We start from the raw sequence: 22,774 nt of genomic DNA, 5'->3' as shown, positions 1-22,774 counted from the left end.
ATAATATTTTACAAAAAATGATATGATAAACACTAAAAGGCATCAAATGACAATTTGTGGGTTAAAATATGAACCTTTACAGGAAAGTTACCAACTGATTATCTGCAAACACTATCTAATTCTAATAAAAAAAACAATGAACATTATTAAAACAATATTAAATTATTAATAATCTAGATTTGCAAAATGTAAAAGTTATTATGGTTCCTTTTTTGTGTAGAGTGGATCAGCTAATGGTAAGGTGTTTATCTAATTTCTACAAATTAGGCAATTTAACAGTTATATGGGTTGGATTTAGTTTTTTTTTGCCATTGAGATGCCTGATGGGGGAAAAGGTCTCATTTAATCTGAATTCACCCCTAAATAAAATAAGTTAAAAAAAAATAAATAAATGAATAAATAAAACACAAATCAATCAATCAGTAAATACATAAATAAAGAAACACAAAAACCTATTTACTTCATTTTATACAGTTTTTATAACTGATGGTGTCCCCAAAAGGAGGTTTTGACAATTTTAGATCACTTCAAATTCACACACACAAACACACAACCAATCACACCCATAAAGCCATAGCTCTTCACTTTGATTGGCAGGCAGCTTCTAAATAAGGAGGCTTTGCATGATGGAGAGATTGTGGTGTCATTTCTTCCAGAGAGAGTGAAGAAATTTACCCATCATGCTGCACAGTGTTCCGTATAGGAACACAACACATACAATTCACCCTCTCTAGAAATAGCTGGAAACTTCAGGCAAGTGGGAATTGGAGTGCACAATCTCTTCTGCTCACAGCGGGACTAAAATCAGCTCAGTGGACGAATTCAATCACGACTCTAATAAAATGCATGGAAATGTAGGGGTGCGTTTCAGTCCGTGAACCCGACTTTGAATAATCTCCTCAAACGGAACAAAACAGTTCCCAACCCAAGTGTCTGCCATTAGCAATTTCTCTTCGTTATAAAGAAATTGAGAGATTGAGAGCAATGACATCATCACCAGTAACATTGGCTTGGAGCATCACAACGACACGGTGGAGCAAGTGTTTATGCTTTTCCGTGGCATTGAGCCCATGCAGACTGTGGCTTTTAGACTGGCTTGGTTGAGTGGAGGCCAAAACCACAGCCATTCCACAGTGGAATGAAAGTTAGCACTAGTATACTAAAAACAATATTTACTGCCATTTTGGTACACACAAAGTCCTGAAGTAACTTTTTGCCACACCTGCCAATGGCGAGGGAACCGAGAAAACAATTCCTGTCATGAAACTGAGGCAAGTACAGGTCACGTGCACCATCACACACAGACTGTCTCTAGGTGAAAAAATCATAAAATGTGATGGGAACAACACCTGCCATAATAATGACAAAAGGTGTTATGGATCACTCATTGTAATTTTGTTTCTCACACTTAATACAGACAAAATTCCATCCTAAAACATCTAATGATTCCATTCCATTTTTCCATTCCAAAAAGTAGAATTTGACAGAAAATGTGGGTTAAAAATTAAGAATAAATTAAATTAGCCAAGTTTTTACAAATGTACTCTAGTCATGTTGGATTCAATGTTAATTTTAAATTAATCTAAAACTATTACTAATTGGATTACAAATAATGCTGAAAAAAAAAATATTATTTCAAAATTACCGAAACTAGAATGTTGCCTTTAAACTGAAATCATGATGAATTGCTAAAATTACTAAAAATAATAAATTTAGTTTCTAGATAGAAATATTAAAAAAATTTAAATAAAAACGACAAAAGCACAACACAATTGCTAAAACCTAAACTACAATAAAAAATGAAAAATAAAAAATAACTATTTCGAAATATTATTGAATACTACAATAGTATATTAAGATCACTGGTTGGTTTATTATTTTTTCAAAAAATGTTTTATATATACACACAAATACATATGGGAGTCGCACCACATGAGATTGTTTTTAATGATCAGCAGATGTTCATTTCGGACACTGCACGCACCCTGTCAAAGAAATTTCAATCTATGATACAGACAAATCCTGAAGTGGTGAACATAGACACCCTCCTATCCAACTCTCTTCCCCTCCCTCTCTACACCCTCACATCCCGTGGGATCAACCGACTGTTTAAATTGAATTCCACATCATTCCAAGAAGCGTCCTCCCTCCTCTGTGACAGATGCGGATGGTTTATTCTAATTGGCACGAAAGGCAGAATTTACTTAGTGAGCATGATCATACTGCTGTCTCAGCTAATGACTATAATAGCAAGCAGACACTATGGGACTAGCTCTCTCTCTCTGACACACACACACACACACACACACACACACACACACACACACACACACACACACACACACACACACACACACACACACACACACACACACACACACACACACACACACACACACTCCTCCTGTAGGCCAACTCTAACAATCACATTTATAGCAGAACAGAAATCATTTAAGCTATGGTCCAGGTTGCTGATATAAGCTCCAAAACTATAACAGCTTCCGTTACCAGCAGGAGAATTTGCTAGACATTACATGTTTTTTTGTGCTTATAGTGTCGAACATACATGTGTATGTAATAACTGCAATAACTGCAATCAAGCATTTGTGATAACTGGCAATGAGTCTTTCAAATCACTGTGGAGGAATTTTTGTCCACTCTTCTTTACAGAATTGTTTTAATTCAGACACACTGAAGGATAATGTCACAGTATCTTGTTCAGATTTAAGTCTTTGACTTGGCCACTCCAAAACATTCATTTTTATTTTAAATTTGTTTTTCCTGAGGCATCCAGAGGTGAACTTGCTTGTGTGTTTGGGATCATTGTCCTGCTGCATAACCCAAGTGTGCTTGAGATTGAGGTCACAAACTGACAGCTGGACATTCTCCTTCAGGATTTTCTGATAGACTGCAGAATTCATGGTTCCATCAATTACAGCAAGTCGTCCAGCTCCTGAAGCTTCAAAGCAGACCCTCTTATACCACCTCCATGTTTGACTGTTGATATGATGTTCTTTTTATGAAATGCTGTGTTGGTTTTACGCCAGATGTAACAGGACACACATCCTCCAAAAAGTTCAACTTTTGTCTCATCAGCCCACAGAATATTAGCCCAAAATTCATGGGGATAATCAAGATATTTTTAGCAAATGTGAGACATGCCTTTGTGTTCTTTTGGGTCAGCAGTGGCTTTTGCCTTGGAACTCTCCCATGGATGCCGTTTTTCCCAGTCTCTTTCTTATTGTTGAATCATGAATACTAATATGAATCGAGGCCTGCAGCTCTTTAGATGTTGTTATGTGTTCTTTTAAGCGCTCTTGGAGTAATTTTGGTGGGCCGGCCACACCTGGGTTGGTTCACCATTGTTCCAAGTTTTCTCCATTTGTGGATAATGGTTCTGACCATGGTTCGCTGGAGTCCCAAAGCCTTAGAAATGGCTTTATAAACCTTTTCAGACTGATACATGCCAACTATTTTGTTTCTCATCTGTTCTTGAATTTCTTTAGATTGTGGCATGATGTTTTGCTCTTCAAGCATGCTTCAATTGTGGCAAGTGAAATTTAATTCAGCTTTCTAAAATAATGTTGTTAATCAGTTCTTTCATGGTTTAAAAGAAGGGGGCAAATAATTTTTCACGTAGAGCCAGGTAGGTTTGAACAGTTTTATTCCCTTAATAAATTAAATTGTCATTTAAAAACTGCATTTTGTATTTACTTGCATAATCTGTGTAATATTCACATTAGTTTGATGATCTGAATTTTTAAAGTGAAAAATAAGCAAAAAAAGGAAGGGGGCAGCAAAAAAAAACTTTATGGTGTGTGTGTGTGTGTGTGTGTGTGTGTGTGTATATATATATGCATATAAAACTATATATGTACTCTAACCACAAATGCATTCCTTCCAGCATTACTAAAACAATGTTCAAAAGGCAAGTTATCGATCACAACAGTTCATCAACATTGAAGAAAATGTACAACAGTTGAAGTGCCGCCACATCATGCAGAGATATCATATTATAGCCACTTCAAATATGATGATCATAAACCTCTCAGTGATGCAAGACACAAAGTCGAGGGCAACGGTTGTTTTCCTCGTGTGACACCTTCTCATGCACGTAGTGCACAACTTTCCATAAACATTTCATACCAATGTCAGTTTGTGGTTGAAAAATTACCAGTGCGAAATGCCATAAGTAGAACATTTCAAAGAAACATGGAATTTTCTGCCAATTAACTGTTAAAACATTGATTTTTGTTATGATTAAGTAATAGATTTAGCACGTACAGTTTTGGAGAACTGCATACAGGAATTGTGCAACAGGTCTCTGCTTGTGGACTTGCGTTAAACGCCATTCATTTTCCATTGGGGAATGATTAAGTCACACAAGCTAAACTTTAATTGAGGTTTAGACCTTGTATGCTGAAGACAGCAGACTGCAACAGATTAAAGGTTAGGTCTGGAGCCAGCACCTGTAATCAAAAGATTTTTCCATTGTAAAAAAAAAAAAACATCTCTCCTGAAATGCAGTCCAATTCAAGATAACAGGCCATTTTTGATTTGCTTTTCAATGTACTTTTACAGCACTGTAACCATTTTATGGTTCAAGAGCCCTTTTTCTGGGTCAAACTTACTTGCAGCCAGCGAACTGCATGTTAAATGTACATTTCCTGTAAAGGATTACAATAAAATAAAATAAAATGATTTTGCAAAAAGTAAATAAGGTTGCTATTTTCTTCTGTGTCTTTCTGCCTTGACAATGTATACATAGCAAGGGCACAGAATTAAAAAAACAAATTCCTATCCAATGGTTGAATATGAAATATGACTACAAATATGCTGGAACACATTCCTTACAAGGGATTGAATGCACTTTGTTCTACAGAAAGGCCTTGAAATCAATCAAAGGTGCCTGGCTGAGGGAGGTTAATTCCATGGTGTGTGAGAGTAGACATATTAAAAGATCAGCAAGACATTTTCTTCTGTGTGAGTGCTGGAGAAATTTATTCTACAAGGACAACCTGTTAAATCACGTGCCAGGCTTGGAGAGTCCAGACAAAAGCTGCACCTAACAAACAAAATATACAGCCTTAAAGCACAGTCAATTTGAGTAGCAGCATCTGTGACATTCATAAATAAATGCTTTGTGTGTGTGCGTGTGTGTGTGTGTGTATGTATATATATACCATTTTCCACTATAGACCTACTAATTATATTATTATACATAAATGTGTTCATGTCCTGTCTCTGTCTGTCTGTCTGTCTATCTATCTATCCATCTAATCTACCTATAATAAAAACTGGGCAAAGACCAAATAAAATAAAGACAGAAACCAAACTAGAGGTTCGAGAAAACTAGAGCAAAAATAAAAGACAGGAATTAGACTGGAGCAAAAATAACAAACACAAATAATACCTAATAAACTTCAAAGAACTAAATGCAAAGCTAGACAGACAAGGAGAGTACAATATAACTACTAATATGACTAGCTGACTGACAAGGAAATCTCTTACAAGGAGAAAACACAACAAACCAACAGAGGCATTAGGGAAAGGGGCAAAATCTAAAGGAGCAGAGCAAATGAGGATCAGGTGGACACAATCAAGTTAACGAGGACTAGACTAGGACTAAACAAGTGGGCGGGGTCTCTGGAAACAAGGCGGCAGGGTAAGAGGAGCACATGGCCAACAAAAACAAAGTCAAATCCATGTGCTCAGACACAAGACAAACAAACACATGCTAAACAAAGACAGAACAGACATGACCGTCAGGGCAAGATGCTGACAACTGGCTCCCCTAAATAACAAAACCATTTATAAATCCATTTGAGATTACTTTTTGTTAGCTCATTGTACACAATAACTAATGTAGAACCAACCAGTGTTATACTTGCATTAAATGCTGGAGACTGAGAAGAGGAATCGAAATAAAGCAACTTAGGGGAGAGCAGCGAGAAATGATCTGAACTGGCTCAAAGACAGATACCCACTCTAAATGATGATGAGGACATGAAAAAGAAGAAAAAAAAAACAGCATGCCCGACTTATGTTCTGCATTTCATTCAGGATATTAGTGTAACCTGGAACTAAACTAGGTCTGCAAAAACGTAAACGTTAGATCCAACAGTTGTACCCTTATGCTTTAACGGCTGTATGTGTTACAGTAGCTCTCTGCATTATTGATGCACGTTTTGAATCATGGTTTATTCAGGAAGTGATGCACTGAGTCATCTGCTCCACTGAGAGGGGTTTTATCAATCCCTCGTAGTGCCGTTTGGGTTACACCAAACGCCGATCCATCGCGAACCAGGTGTGGACTTGAAGGAATCGTGCCTCCCATTGTCACCTCCTCAAGCAATTAAATATGGGATAAACACACACTCATAGAGCACTCTGCTATAATGAGCTGCTCTAATTTCACAGCAGATGGAAAATGTCTCTTTTCTCGCTCCCTCTCATTGACTGTAGTCAGGCTGTGGCCTAGGATCGGGCAGGCCGTATCAAGTGATGGGGAAAGGGTGAAGTGGCTGGAGACTAGCTTAACCACAGTGGAAAAACTGCCTCAGCCCTCATCAATATTGCAGCCGTGCCTTCTGAAAACCAATACCAGCCAAAATATTCCATCTTGTCATTGGAAGAGCAGATCGAATGCCATGCCTTGACATGCTAACATTGTCGCCTTACAAACGGTGATGTAAAGCCTGATGTATTATTCATTGTTTCTCCAGAGGAGGTGGTGCAGGGCTGACGGAGGAGGAGAAAAGGCCACGCAATGGAGGAGGTCAAGGAGAAGTGAGCGAAATGATGAAATGAAAGAAGTCATTTCAGACATGTCCCTCAGGGCTAATGGTCCCAGGGATGTGATAACTACAGAGAACCCAAATGCCACAGTAATTAGCAGGCCGGTTTAACCGCTAGTTAGGGCAGTAGTTGGTGGGTCACCAACGTCATACTGGCGGCAACTGGCCTTCGCGTGCATGGTTTCCTCAGAAACAGACTGATCTTCATTTCCATCCACTGACGAGTGACCTGGCCGCTGCCACTACATTAATCAATTATTCAGCAGCATTCTGTAATCACACAATACATACATCATCCCAGGACAGTGTGCAAGAGTATATTTTCCCGCAACAGATGTTGTGGTAATTGTGTCATATGTCATTGCATATGTGCAGGGCTGTGTGCCAGTTAGATCTGAATTGAGAGTACATTTGTAATATTTTGCATTAACTTTGAACTGAGGTAACTAGATGTTTAGGTTACACTTTATTTTAAGGTGTACTTGTTACAGTGCAATTATACTTAAGTACTGAGTAACATTAATAAATCACAATTATATGGCTAGGGTTAGGGTTTGGTTCTTGCATGAAATGATGCATAATATAGTGTTATTATTATATTAAGTACATGTAACAAGGATACCTTAAAAAAGTGTTACCAGTGTTTAATTTGAATGAAATTAGAGTGAAGTTTTTTTTTTTTTTTTAAAGAATGAAAGAAGAAATAGAGTATGTATATAGAGCAATTCAGTACATTTGTCTTCCTGTCATTCAATTCAACATCCTGTGGGGCTCATGAATTAAAAATGGTTTAGTCCTTGTGGCGGATCACTGTTATACTATATTTAATAATACTGGCCAATAAATGATTTGGATTTTGTATTGTGCTGCACGGAATCATCTTGTAGTGCTTTATATTTTATGTTATTGAAAAAATAAAAATCTGCACAACAGACAGCAGTAGCTTAAAGGCAATGTCTGATAAATATATTATTCAATACTTAATGTAAGCAAACCTTCACCAACTTAGGATTCCCCTTTTTATGATTTAATCATAGTGTGATGCACAAGGGGAATTTTTAGGGGAAGGAGTAGGAAAACAGAGAAAGAACACGAACAACAGAGAAAATGACTGTATGTCTAGAGCAGAGTGTATCACCACAACCCTTTTTTTCTTCACCAGATGGTACAATCCACATGCATGATCAGAAGAATAACCATTAGTCACATTTGTCCAGATCATGTGCTGAGCACGACCCCTCCCCTGCTTCAAACAGCTATTATTTACTAGCTTATCTTTGCTTACTTTCCCAAGGGGGGCAAAGGGGCAGGTGGGCAGACTGGTGGCACAGAGGGCCGTTTTACTGTAAACTACCTCCAAAAGCCTCCACTCATCAGAGGCTGATTGTTCTGGTTTCCCCTTTTCCTCCCATGAGGCATGAGTCTTTGGTTAGGATAGATTAAGCCAGAGTGTAAAGCGCTTGCGTGTCATGGCAGACTGTTGAACCAACACATACACACCCATAAAGGAAAATAACAAAATAACCTCTAAGAAAACGAGCTTCAATTTCAGCAACTCATTTCCCCGAACAAGACCTGTTTATTATCCGGGCTAAATCCTCAGTTGATCTCGATTTTATGAGCCTCCGTCTGCTTTCGCAGTGGCTCTTACAGCTCTAATGGATGTTTGGCCATCATAATGACTCCCATTTCATAAATATCATGTGCTCTTGCCGCAGATGTGGAGTCGTTCCAGACAGACAGCACCTTCTGTGTGTGTGTGTGGGTGTACGCTTACATTAGTAAACATAGCGGCAGCATGTGTGTGCTTGTGTGTGTTGACTCAAGTTATTGATAGGGAGAGTGACTGGACTGTAAACAAGTTTGTTGATGTAATCATATTAGATCTCTGTTTTTCCTTCCACTTTGGAACTTTCAGTTCCTTTTCTTTTTACCACAAAGACATACAGCTAAGCATGAAGAGAGACCGGAGTCAGGGAAAACTCTACTCAGAATGATTCATCTTGTTCCAAACCTGTATGACCTTTCTTTCTTCCATGGAACAGAAAAAGAGATTTAGCAGAATGTTCATGCTGCTATGTTCCATACAATGAAAGTGAATGATGAACCTAAAAAGAATGTAAAGCTCCAAAAACAATAAAAATCATCATAAAAGTGACCACCTGTGTACTAAATTCCAAGTATTCCAATGCATTTTAAATTATAATTATAATGATATAGCCATAGCCTCACATCCCCTGCTCATCACTTACTTTTATTGTAAGCAAAACTCTTATTTTGGTTTATGGAAGACAAGAAACAAAACAGGTTTGGTTTGGAATGACATGAGGGTGAGTAATTGACAGAATTTTCATTTTTGCCTGGACTGTCCCTTTAAACATCATTAGGCTTTACTTGCACAGAGATTTAGGCAGACATACATTTTGGGCATGAAATAAAAATTCAATCTTACATGGCTGCTTAGATAGACAACACATATCTAGTCCAAAGTCACAAGGGACACCCACATACACAAACAGGTAGCTAGTCACAAGATCCACAGTTTTCCATAACCTCAAACTCAAACCACACCGATTGGTGATTATGTCATATAAGTCACAAGGTTAAAGCTAAAGTGCATCTGACAGAGTGAATCACATAAACTGTATTTCCACTGGGATGGGAACTTCCACACCAGTCAGTCCACAAATGTCAGCATCATCAAAAAATACCCCAAATGCCCATGCCTGATGATTTACTGACAGAGCATTATTTACAAGGCCCAGAAAGTATTTGGACATTTAAGCCACACTTACATAGTTATGGATACACTTAAATATATTTATATTTCTTTCTTTTTTTCAGCATACACATACCATATATAACACATACAGCTCTAAATTAAGACTTAAATTAAGAATTAAAATAAAATAAATAAAATAAAATTACTGCATTACTATATACATAATATACAATAATAATAATTGTTATTTTTCCAATATAAATGACCTAGAGGATATAACATTTACAACATTTGGGCAATTTCTAGAAGTCTCCATTTATATTAATAATTGGCGTTTGAAATATCACCTTTTTTAATGTCATATTTCACAATTGTCATTTTATATAGTACATTTTCCACACACAATCACTGTATTAGAATATATATATATATATATATATATATATATATATATATATATATATATATATAAGTATTTGGATATATATATATATTATATATATAATAAAATTGTGCGTGAAATGTGAGTATGATTTAACTTAATTTGGCATGGATATTTCTAGCGATTTGTATAAAAAATTTAAAACTTAATAAAAAATAATTGGCTTAAATTTAGAAAACAAAAAGCACAGTGTTTTTTTTTTTTTTTAAACGCATCTTCAGAATCCAAATACTTTTTGGGAGCCACTAAACATGCCATGTACACATGACTTCTAAACCACACTACATATGAACCCCTTTAAAACTTACTTGATAACTCTTTCAGAATCTTCTGACTGGTCGGATTGTCTCATGCAACATGATGTGTACATACAGCAAAAACAAAGAAGTTGTCCAGAAGACTGAGCGGGACTGAGGATGACAGACAGGCAGCTGTTGGGAGTTGCCCAGTTCTGATGAAGAGCCCCAGGTGGTGCGGCCGACAGCTGTGGAAACATAGGGGGAATTCCCACCGGCATTGAGGGAGATTTCCCTCCAAACTCTTTATTACAGAAGCTTCCCAAATACAAACACTAGGCCACCGGATCCCAGCCGCACTCATTACTGAAGGAGCTTTCAGGCTGAGTCATGTAAAGGGTTTTGCATGTGTCAGAACGGAGAACTGACTTTTACAGAGTGTGAGCTCATTTCCAACAACTGTCATAGACGCAATGACAGATGCACAGCAGCATTCTTGACGCTAAACAACGAGAGGAATTCGCTTGTGCTGAGCTAAGCATTTACCTTCTATGGAGTTGACCCTGACAAACCAGATTCTTGGCACATAACATAAACACACACACACACGTGCACACAATCTAGTCATTCTGAGCTAGATCACGTGATCTAAGAGAAGCCAAAAGGGAGATAGGAGTGGAAGTTGGGGGATACCATATAGTGGAAAAGTCAAGCCTTGATCCAAACCCCTCTCCAAGACCTTGTAGATATTTAAAGAAATCATCCTGCTTGTAAATCAGACTTGAGTCACATTTCAGAGTTGTGCAAGGCTTTCACCCTATTGGGGATCCCTTTCCTACCAGTAATGCAAAGAGACACTTTTCAAAAGCGCTGGGAGTTCCATAAATACATGGACATTCCCATTCAGTATTCTTTGTAAATAAAATCTACAATAAGCAGATCACACGTATATTCTTTGCTCTTTATATCGTAGGGTTCTCGAGACCATCCATGCAAAGCCACTTTGCTTCTCTGTATCTATAAAAGGGAATTTTCTCTTTCTTCTTATCAGAGTCCAGCCTTGGTGTCTCTGAGGGCTGAAAGGTTCAGTCTGACAGGCTTTTATTAACAGTTCTGCCAGTCTGTGAAACCCCACAGTGATTGGAGAGGTGGTTATAAATGGTGCCCGGTAACAGCCAACTGAGCCTTTTTTTTTGAAAGAATGAATGCTTACATTCACACATTTAATAGTTATACAGGAGAGAAAAGGGATCTTAGGGTGGAAATATGAAATGGCTGAAGACATAAAAATGCACTAGCCTGACCTTTTGAGCAACACACTAGAGCATTGTGGGCCATTGGAGTTTGCACGGCTCAGGCAGTGGAAGAAGGTGTTAATGTTGTGTAAGTCAAAAGAGAGGAAACCCTACACATAAGGGATCAGTGACAAATAAGACTGTCCAAAATAAAGGAAAATGTTTGAAAAATGACAAAATGAAAATCTAAATTATTTTATTAATTTATTTATCGTTAAATTCATTTTAGCATGTTTCAAAAGAAAAGGAAAAACCTTGTGTTCGGTGTACAATTTAACAAAAAGAAAAATCCTTATGTATTTATTTACTTTACAATAATTGTACAATTTCTAAAACAAAGCAATTTGTTTTATTTATTTATCTTTATACTTATTTTAAAAAAAACAATAGGAAACTTTCTTTTTCATTTATTTTATTTTGGTTTCATATATTTTTCAAAAGGTTTTGTACCTTTTTCAAGAAAAGTTTACATTTAATTTAAAAATAAATCCCTATACCACATATAAAACAAATATATTTTTAAAGTAAAATGTATTTAAATATATTTATTTATTACAAATATTGTTTATTATTAATATCATTATATTTTGTTTTGTGGGTAGCTGTCCTGACAAAGCAAAAAACTTTGATTTTTGCATGGGGTTCTATGAAGTAAGTGAGTGAGTAAATAAATAAATAACTAAATATAATGTCAAACTAATTTTGAAAGGTGCTTTAACGAGGCTCTTTCTTCATTCTGATTTCAGACCAGTTGTATCACCATGACATCCGCTAACCCACATCATAAACATCACAGGTTTGACTGAAAAAAGTGACTATGTTATGAAAAACAGTCTGCTCCACAAACACAGATGGAATTGCATGTGGAAAAACAGTGATCAAACAATAAAAGACAACAACACTTCAAATGAAGGGCTGAATGAACGACTGAAATGTTTACACAGCACTAATGAAGTGCTGGAAGGTATTTAATGGTGTGTGTGTGTGTGTGTGTGTGTGTGCGTGCGTGCACACATGTGTTTGTACGCATTCACCTCCATGCTGTCGTGGGTTTGGCAGAAAGTCAGTGGGAGCTAAATAAAGCTAGCATTATTATCTCCTGCTCAACTATCACACAGCGTGCGGTGCCACACACACACACACACACACACACACTCACAGTGACCTCTGGCCCTGCCTGACATACTGTATTTGGTGTCTTTTATAATTTTGACAAAACAAACTTAACATTCCTCTGAGAGACACTGCATGTATAGGGTATCTAAACCTTCAGCATCAATAATGGAGAAATAAGAGGAAAGTAAAATGTAGAACGGTGTGACTCATCCTGCGCTTATTGTGTATGTGTGTGTGTGTGTGTGTAACAGCGCCGCTGACTATCTTTTTGTCTTGCAAATAAGACCTTGCTTTCCAGTGCAGTGCAGCTTCTGAATAGATGCACACACCTGTGTGTTAGTCACGGATCACACACACAAACACACACACACAGTGTCACTTGCCTTGTTGCCAGCTCACCTCTATTATGCTTTCAGGCCATCTTATCAGCAGGCTCAGTGATCAATGGTAATAATTAGTCACAGCAGAGAGAGATCCGATGATAAACAGAATGTTAGATACAAAGTTCCACAAGGCTGCAACCTACAAATGACATGAAAGAATTACACAACAAAAAAGTTAGTTCTTTATCAGCAGATCTAAATTTTTTAAGTAATTAAAATAGGAAACTCTATCAATTTCTGCTACATCAGCCAATGAGTTCATGATAAAGAAAAAAAAAATCATATGCCAAATGTACTCTTTGTATTCACAATGATTTTGTATGGTATTCAAAATGTATATATTTTCAAGAAAAGTTTTAGTTTAACAATGAAGTCAAGTGGTGTAACAGTCAAATGAAGTAATATTTTAGATTAACTGTTACATCAACGAATACTGCACTACAAAAAAAAAAAATATAATAAAAAAAAATAATAATAATATAATATTATATATATATTTTTATGGTAAAATGCTAAGTAAAATACAAATTAATTAATAATTAGTAAATCAATTATTAATTAATAGTAAATAACATTTACAAATGTAAATAATTTAATATAACAAATCTACCAAAATAATAATAATAATAATAAAAAAGTTTATAAACCTATAATATAAAAAAAAGCTTATAAAAATAGACTTAATTCTGTTAAATCAAATTAAGTTAAATTATAGTAAAAAAAAATAATAAGGCACATATATCTTGTTTTAAGGATAATTAGATATTTTTCACCAAAAAACAAGTCTAAAATGCTAATTGAGAACATTGATTTTTCTCTCCTAGTGTAGCAATTTATCTCACCTTTCCTAAAGATTTTGCTAATTTGTTTAGAATCTCAATCAATTCAACAGAGAGAGAGCAGGTGAGGGTGAAAAAACAACAACAACAACAACAACAAAAAAACCTAAGAACAAGTAAATACTGCTTTAATATATGAAATGTATTTAACTAAAAAAGGATGACTGCAGCAGTAATCAGTGGAAAATACATTATGCATATCTGTTCCAAGATAGCAGCTCAATAAAAATACTGATTATGAAAGGCATTAAATTTTAAGACATGTCTTATCTGTCAGAAACTGTTTAAAAACACTATTGAAGTAACTAAGGAGATACTTTGCAACTAGTGGCAATAATGAAAGACACAGTTAAACATACATCATAACCATCGACCCATAAATTCAACATTAGAAGTTTTTAATTCTACTATGCAAAAGAAATTATATTCATTCAACATTAGATGTTTTTTTTTTATTCTACTGTGCAAGAGAAATGATATGTATGCACTTTTTGCTTTTAATATTGATTTATCTGTGGTTGCTTCAGAGCACTTGAGAAACACTGAAGGAATCAAATACAAATGCTATTTGAATCTGAACTGAATTTGAATCTTTTATATGCAATGATACCAGTCAGTTATGACCTCATACAACTGTATTAACCAACTGCTGTAACCACAGCAACTAAAGTAAACAAAGCCACTTCTGAGTCAGTTCAGGTGTGATGTCACAGAATGCGGTTGTCGCTCTAGTTTAAAACGGATCTGTGTGTGAACACAGCAGATTCAGAATTCTAAAACGGGACTGACAGCCGTATTCTGCTGTCGTTTCAACATAACCACTTCTAAACGTCCCCAGCTGAACCCCATTAAATCAAAGTGCTGGAAGAACAGACCATTATTTTGATCGGTTCCGCCTCTGTCTTTCTTGTTTTTGCCCTCTGTCTATCATTTTCTCCTTCGGTCTCTCTCAAACACCCCTCATTCTTTCATCACGCGTATATTGACGACGATGAATCTACTAGTGTGAGATATAACGAACACTACACACATCTGGCCTCAGTAATATTTAAGCATTTAAAGCGCAGCACTGCAGTCTGTTTTATAAGTGTTTGAAAAAGAAACATAAATGTGCTTGTGTGAAACATGAGTGTTCAAGCTAATTTGTAATGGCTGTCTCATAAACCCACACACCCTCGCTCACACACACACAAACACACACTATTCTTTTCCTCTCCCCATCCAGTCTGAACAGCCTGAGCTACAGTTGGGAGGAGAAAAGTGTGTATTTATAGAAAAGCAGAGTGACTAAAATGGCTGAATGACTGGTTGTGTGGCAAAACGTTATATTTAACGCCCCATGATGTCAACACCAGGCTGGACCGTTGCCATGGTTTCTCCCTCACTTGGCTGAGGAGGGCGCTTCTTCTTATCAGCAATATACAGGGACAGATGTTGAGGCAGTGATGGGATCACACACACACACAATGAGAGACATGACAAGCAGCAATAGATCATAACGAAAAAGTCATGATGTATCTGGTTAGAGGATACATGTGAGGATCTGGTAAAAATCACTGAGCTAATAAATATTGCTGTAAATGCCTGAAAACCTATTGTTATTTAATTACAGAGCTGTAGGTATTGATGAGGGAAGTGGTGAAACCACACAAGCTTTTAGCTCAACTGAGGATGCTGATGTGTGCAGCTCATTTCACTACCTTAACATGCAAACACGACGACAAATAGAGCCATGCTGTGTACTGTATGTGTTAAAACTGATCTGAGAACTGATTCCTGCTGCACCTGCATGTGACACCAGACTTTACAAAAATGTATGATGTTTTAACGAAGTCTCTTATGTTCAGCAAGGCCGAATTGATTTGTAGTAAAAACTGAAATATTAATTCAATTTGAAATGAGTTTTATATTTGAATGTTTTTTCAAATGTAATTCATTCCTTTGATGCAAAGCTGAATTATTCCAGTCTTCAGTGTCACATGATCCTTCAGATATCATTCTTATATGCTGATTATATACATGAGAAAACGAGGATGACGGTGTTTTGCATTGTGGTAATGAGAAATAATGATTAATTATATTATTTATGTATGTGCTTGTGTGAAATGAGTTCATAATGAAAAATTTAAATACACACAAACAGCCATTCTCCAAAATACTGCCATGATAAACAAATATTTTCAAGTTTAAAATACATATATTATGATGCAGTCATACAAAAGTGATGGAAATGTGATTAGTTGAATCAAAGCAATAAAAGATCTTTATTATATATATACACACACATAGACTATTTTAATAATATTTACATGTATTAACATGTATATATTTATATTTATATAAATTATATCATATATAAATATATTAATATATAAACATAATTTTTCTTAAATGTATAAATGCATGTGTGTGTATTTATATATACATAATAAATATATATGGCACACACACAAATATATACACCTTTCTTCTTTTTGATTTTTAGGGTTAAAAATGTATTTATTCTTGACAGATTTTCCCAACCCTCTTAAAAATAAAGATTCTTCCACAGTTCTTTGCAGCACCTTAAATTCTTTAAACAGCCCTCTTCATTTAAGGACTTTTCAATGTAGGTATCTTGAATTGCTATACCCCACATCTACTCATGATCCCAACTCAAATGTCACATGACGTCAGTTTTATGAGTATCTTCACAACTGACCATCAATCTTACATTCATGACAGAAACAGGTAGGTCAACACATGAGATGCAGCTGATACTCTAAAATCACAAATACAGATGAATGCATAATCATCCATAAACACCAACTAAAACCTTCATTTATTTCTTTATATCATGGCCTGTTTGTTAACATTATACAGTTTTCCGCCTACTTTCACATGGTCTTAGCAATTTCCTTTTTTCATAGCTGTATTTTTCTTTGCCTCGCTCTCCCTCTATTCTCCTGTCCTTCAAAAGCTAAGAAGCCCTATTTTGCAAAAATATCACATTACGCATGCTGCAAAAAAAGGGACAAAAACAGAAAGTCTGAAATACGTCACATGACGCAAGTTCCAACTAAAAAAATCAAACGAAAAGTATTAAACTTAGTTGTGAGTCACATCCGCTGCTGTCGAGTACAATAATGTGAACTAAGTAGCCTTGATGGCTCTTCACAGAGCTTGTAGTAAAGTAGTCCTAAGGCATGTTATCTGTCTGGAACACTAAAAGGACTGTGAAGCTGAGAAGGAGAGAGAGAGAGAGAGAGAGAGAGAGAGAGAGAGAGAGAGAGAGAGAGACTCCAAATAATCTGTAAACCCTTTAAAGTGAAAGATTCTGTGACTTCTCTGTCCCTTTCATATGCTTCAGTGAGTCACATGTTAACATACTCCTTTACTGGGATAATAGAGACACATTTTTATATTTGAATAATATATATAGTGGGTAAAATAAGCATTGAACACGTCACCATTTTTCTCAGTAAATATATTTCTAAAGGTGCAGTTGACATGAAATTGTTCACCAGATGTTGGTAACAACCCAAGTAATCCATACATACAAAGAAATCAAAACAAATAAGTTCAGTAATGAAGTTCTGTGTAATAAAATCGAATGACCCATTGATCACGCTCACTGAAATGCATTTCAATCTTTGTCCAAAAGTCTCTGTTGTTAATTCCAGCTTCAAGACGCCTCCTGTATGAAGAAACTAGTCGCATGCATTGCTCAGGTGTGATTTTGTCCCATTCTTCCACAAAAACAGTCTTCAAATCTTGAAGGATCTGTAGGCCTCTTCTATGAACTCTGATCTGTAGTTATTTCCATCGAGTTTCTTTTGGATTCAAGGCAGGTGATTGGCTGGGCCTTTCTAGCTGCTTTACTTTCTTTCTCTGAAACCAGTTGAGAGTTTCCTTGGTTGTGTTTGGGATCATTGTCTTGCTGAAATGTCCACCCTTGTCTCATCTTCATCATGCAATGGAGTCTTGCATGGTGAGCGTGCACAGGCCATGGTGGTTGAGTGCATTACTTATTGTTTTCTTTGAAACATTTGTCCATGCTAATTCCAGATCTATCTGAAGCTCTCCACAAGTGGTCCTCGGCTCTTGCGAGGAGCTCCTGGTTGTAGCCGGTTTTATGGTGAAATAATGTTTTTTCCACTTCCGGACTATGGCCTCTACAGTGCTCACTGGAACATTCTGTAACCAATGCCATCAGTATGTTCTACAACAAGGTCTCGAGAGAGCTCTTTGCTTTTATCCATCATGAAATGTTTCTTGTGTGACACATTTTCCATATTTTGTACGGTAAACAACTGATTTTTTTTGGGAAAAGCCTCTTTTGTAATTATATTGTAGAATTATAATATCTAGCAATGACAAATTCTAGAAATGGCTAATAAGTCTGTCTGATAGGATGCTTAAAATCTTACAGAAACTTACATAAAAATCACTTTAAATTGAAACCCATCTTTCCTCTTTTTTTATTATTCCAAACTATTCAATCATTGGCAAGTCACAAGTGTTACGAGAAAGGGGGAGGTGACAGTGGAGGAGAGGGAGAGAGAGCACAGTGCTGAGCTGAATACACACAAAGACATTGGTGCTATTTTTAAGACCGTGCATCTGAAATGTGCAGGGAATCAGATCTGAGAATAAACTTTCATTATGTATGCATATGCAGAATTCTCTATGAAATAAAGCACCGCAAATCAGGGGCATTTTACACATTCCACACAGTGCTTAAAATAAAGTAGCAATCGAGCCGACGGGACACTTATATGCTAATCAGAGGGGCCTCAAAAGTCACACACACACACACACACACCTAAATAAAATGAATCCCTACAGATGAACTGAAATGAAGTAGAGCTAACAGGAATAGATTGGAAAACTGCCATTTTTAGGTACAATTAACTCATTTATTAGCTTATTTCCTTTGTTGTACTTATTTTTGCATATAATTTGACAAAAATATTTCTCATATAACTTTATGTATACACACACACAACCGTTTATTCGTTTAGGGTATCAAAAATAATAGTAAAGATATGTTTTAATGTTACAAATTATTTCTATTTCAAATAAATGCTATTCTTTTGACAATTTTTTTTTTTATAACCTGAAATAAATGGTCACAATGATCCCCAAAAATGTTCAACAGTGACGGTTATACAAAATGTTTCTTGAGCAGCAAATCAGCATATTAGAATTTTTACTGTTTTTACATTTTACATTGTACAAATATTTTTACATATTACCGCTTTAATGTATTTGTCAATAAATATATGCAGCCTCGGTGAAAGAGATTTCTTTCTATAACATAAAAACCAGTACTCCACAACAAATATCAAAGTCCAAATCAAAGCATGATTAACCAATCTCAAGGCATTCCTATTACAGTATAAGCCTTTAAGCTGCTATCATCAGCCATCAGAAAATGCAGAGTCCGATATCTGTGACTGCTCTCCACAATCCCATCTTTCCCCAGTCACTCTGAACTGCCTGACCCCACCACCAAGCACTCAGATACCTGGAAAACAGACATGTATTTCACAAAACACACACTTATACATGAAATAAGTGATACTCGGTTACCTAGACGGGGAAGGAGATTAACAGCAGACACGTAACACCAGACTAACTTTCCGATGGACTTGGGCAAAAGCCATGACCTCATTTTACACATGTAGGACAATGTACATATGAGTCTTTATTGGAAAGTTAAGTTGATATGGGTTCAGTGGTTATGAGAAGGTGTGAGTGACAACAGCGTTCATTATATAATGAAGCCAGTGTTATCGCTGAGGGGAATGAGAGGGCAAATTTAGCTTAAGACAGAGAGGAAGGAGTCATCTCACATCTTCCCACTCACATCAGGGTAATCACAGTCTAAACACACATGCAGTGTGTATCGGAGCTCATTAGCAGCTTGGTATATTTGTGATTGTGTGAATCAGATGTTTAGGCCTTAAGCAGAAGAGACTCATGAAGTATAAGTCTCAAAACTTCACCGCACACACACACTCAGCTTCATAACTGTATGACTAAAAGCACTGTGGATGCTCTATTAAATGTGTGAATGTGAATCTTTTACCTCTGTTTGAGCGGTCACAGAAAACACATACACACACACACACACACACACACACCTTTGAGTTGTAATTAAATCACGTTTGTGCTGTAGAGTTGGACAGAGTGTCCATACACTGATGAGTGTACTCAAGCTGGACTTTATCAGTGAAGAAGTGTTAAAAAAAAGTGGAAGCTTCCTCAGAGAGAGAGAAAAAAAATTGTAAGAAATTTGAGAGGAAAAATAGCCCCACTGAGACAAAATTGGAATTGGAAAAAATTGGTCTCAATTTTGATATAAAGCTACAATGGCCACACTTTTTTATTGACACTATATTAACGAAAACGTTTGCCTTGTAATTAGTATTCTCTCGAGTACAGTCATTGACATTGTACATCTAATTTTTGCAGCACTTTGTTTCAAATTTGCAGCTCCGTAAAGAAGCTCAGCAACAAAGCGGGTTAATTTCCTCTCTACATGACACTATAATCAACACACAAAGACCCGGGAAGCTTTGTCTCTTAAATCAGATGTGTGGCGTCTTCTGAAAAATGTACACAAAATAACATGTTGATCTGATTTGATTCTAAGAATAGTTAAATATAAGGTCATGCTGAATTGTGGGGGGAATTTCAAAAATGAAATTTACTCATCCTCAAGATTTTCCAAACCTGTATGAGTTTCTTTCTTCTGCTGAACACAAAACATTTTTTTAAGAAAGTTGGTAACCAAACAGTTGACGGCAGCCATTGACTTCCATAGTATGGAAAAAATACTATGGAATTCAATGGCTACCGTCAACTGTGTGGATATCTATATTCATCAAATTATCTTTGTATATTCAACAGACGAAAGAAGGTTAAGTACTTATCTACTTGAGGATAAGTAAATGATGACAGTTTTTCCATGTACTACTATCTCTACAAAGCCATATAATAAAAACTCTGTTTTTATGACAATGATAACTATAACGGTTTTATAATCATGACAGAATTCTATGAGAATGGGGAGGTCCATATTACAACTATAACGATAAAAATACATTTTTATTTTTTCAGCTGATGAACAGTAAAAACATTGACAGCCAATCAGAATCTGAGTTAAAAGAGCTCAACTCATCCTGTACTCTGGTGTGTCCAATTTATTTTGTCCAATTAAATGCTTCCTAGAATGAGGATGTCCTTCCTCAAATACCAAATATTCTGAATACCAAATAGCAATGCATGCTCATTACTGTTAAGTAAACTATAGCCAAGGAGCAATTGGTGCAAGGTGTTAAATATGGAGGCGTCTTGGCAAGTGTTGGTTAGTGTCTAGGGCATGAGGCCTCAGGGACATCTTTATTAAGCTCATGACATATTGGGGCTGCGAGCCTCAATTCTGCAGGCCTCCAGACCCCCACAGTCTTAGTATTAGAGAGAGGATGGTCTCACTCTCCTGTGATATGTTAATTACCTCCTGCAGATACAATTCAGCTCCTATAGGAGTCAGTGGAGTGGGGCTCGTCCCCTAAGTCAAACAGCAATTTACTCCTCTGTCTCTCACTGGTTCTCTACCTCTCTTCCCCTTTCTGTCACCCAATCTATTTCTATCTCCATCTTTTGCTCCAAATAAGCTGCAGTATCTGTTCACTTTCATCATTCCGTTGCAACAGGGCTTTATCTCTAGTTTAAGCTCCACTGCTCCGGGTGTGTGTTCACGGTATGTGTGTATTCACTGCTGTGTGTGTGTACTTTGGATGGGATAAAAGCAGAGCACAATTTCTGAGTATTGGACATCATACTTGGCTGTATGTCACATCACTTTCACTTTCACTTTTCATTTATGGCTCTTTGGAAAATTCCAAAGGCTGTTTCTTCAACTAGGAGCACTTTATCTTTGTTTTCAGAATCAAATGTTTCAGATTTCATCTCAAGCTCTTGGCGTATGGTGTTGTCTCCTTGGTAACCAAGTACTAAGATTTAATAACACATTGTAAGCAACAAAGGGGCTGATTTTTTAAGTTCCTTAGTTGCACCCAAACACAGTTGAAGTACTTCTTCCATTTATTTGTCATATAGGGATTTTAGAAAAGTCTCTCTTATAAGCCATGAGCCAAACTCATTTTGTTATAGAACCCCCATGAACAATACAGAATATAAAACTATTTATAGATGTAAAGATGACATTTGTTTATTGTACACAAATATTTAAGTAATTTGAGAATTACTCCACATCATACGCTGACAGGAGGGAGTGTTATAATATAAGGGATTGTTGACTGATATTTTGACCAGAAGCAATGGTTTAAACATTAAAAAGCCTTGATGACAGATTTATTTCCTTGAAACATGCAGCCTATCACTTTACAACACATTCATTGATGGCCTGGAGTTGTGTGGATTACCTGTGAATAAATCTAACTCTAACTCTGACGGCACCCATTTACAGCAGAGGATCTTGTGGTGAGCAGGTGATTTTTCAAATCTATTCCTATCAAGAAATAAACTCTTTAAAAGACTGAGGGTGATTCGATTTCATGCAAATTTTTGTTTTTGGGTGAACTTTTCCTTTCACAGGAATGGGCAGGTGCTTTTTAATGTCGTTTTACATTAACTTGTTGCAATTCTCTGATTGGTTGAGATTTTGTGTGCAGAATCATGAGTAATCATAGCTTTCCACATGGAATTGCTCTATTCAATATGATCATTTGAAAACCCATTTGAAATAATGAGGGGCTGATTGCTTATGAACAAAAGCCACAGCTCATGGCTCAGCATTTAACGGTTAATAAGTTGTTCAAAATCAATTCTGCTGGAAAAAATGAATTGATTTTTACATCAGAAAACCTTATTTTTACATCAGAAAGCCTTATTTCCACATTTGGGCTGGGAGAGGCAGAGCAAGCAGCCTGGA

General features: G+C 36.3%; 1 long non-coding RNA gene across 6 annotated transcripts in view; it reads right to left on the bottom strand.

Moving 5' to 3' along the window:
* LOC127956896 (uncharacterized) overlaps window positions 1–22,774 on the bottom strand; it is a 75,232-nt gene that overhangs the window by 17,148 nt on the left and 35,310 nt on the right. For 3 of the 6 annotated variants that reach the window (XR_008153664.1, XR_008153656.1, XR_008153657.1), the window contains one exon: window positions 16,282–19,339. The exons of 2 other annotated variants lie outside the window; for them this stretch is intronic. This is a non-coding gene — a long non-coding RNA (uncharacterized LOC127956896). Of the gene's footprint in view, window positions 1–12,987; window positions 13,131–16,281; window positions 19,340–22,774 lie in introns of those variants that run through there. One more of the 6 variants, XR_008153662.1, reaches the window with a different exon arrangement.

This window comes from Carassius gibelio, chromosome B4, assembly GCF_023724105.1.
Source record: "Carassius gibelio isolate Cgi1373 ecotype wild population from Czech Republic chromosome B4, carGib1.2-hapl.c, whole genome shotgun sequence".
Taxonomy (NCBI): Eukaryota; Metazoa; Chordata; class Actinopteri; order Cypriniformes; family Cyprinidae; genus Carassius; species Carassius gibelio.
The sequence above is the reverse complement of the archived record's forward strand: the minus strand, read 5'-3'. Positions and strand labels throughout refer to the sequence as shown.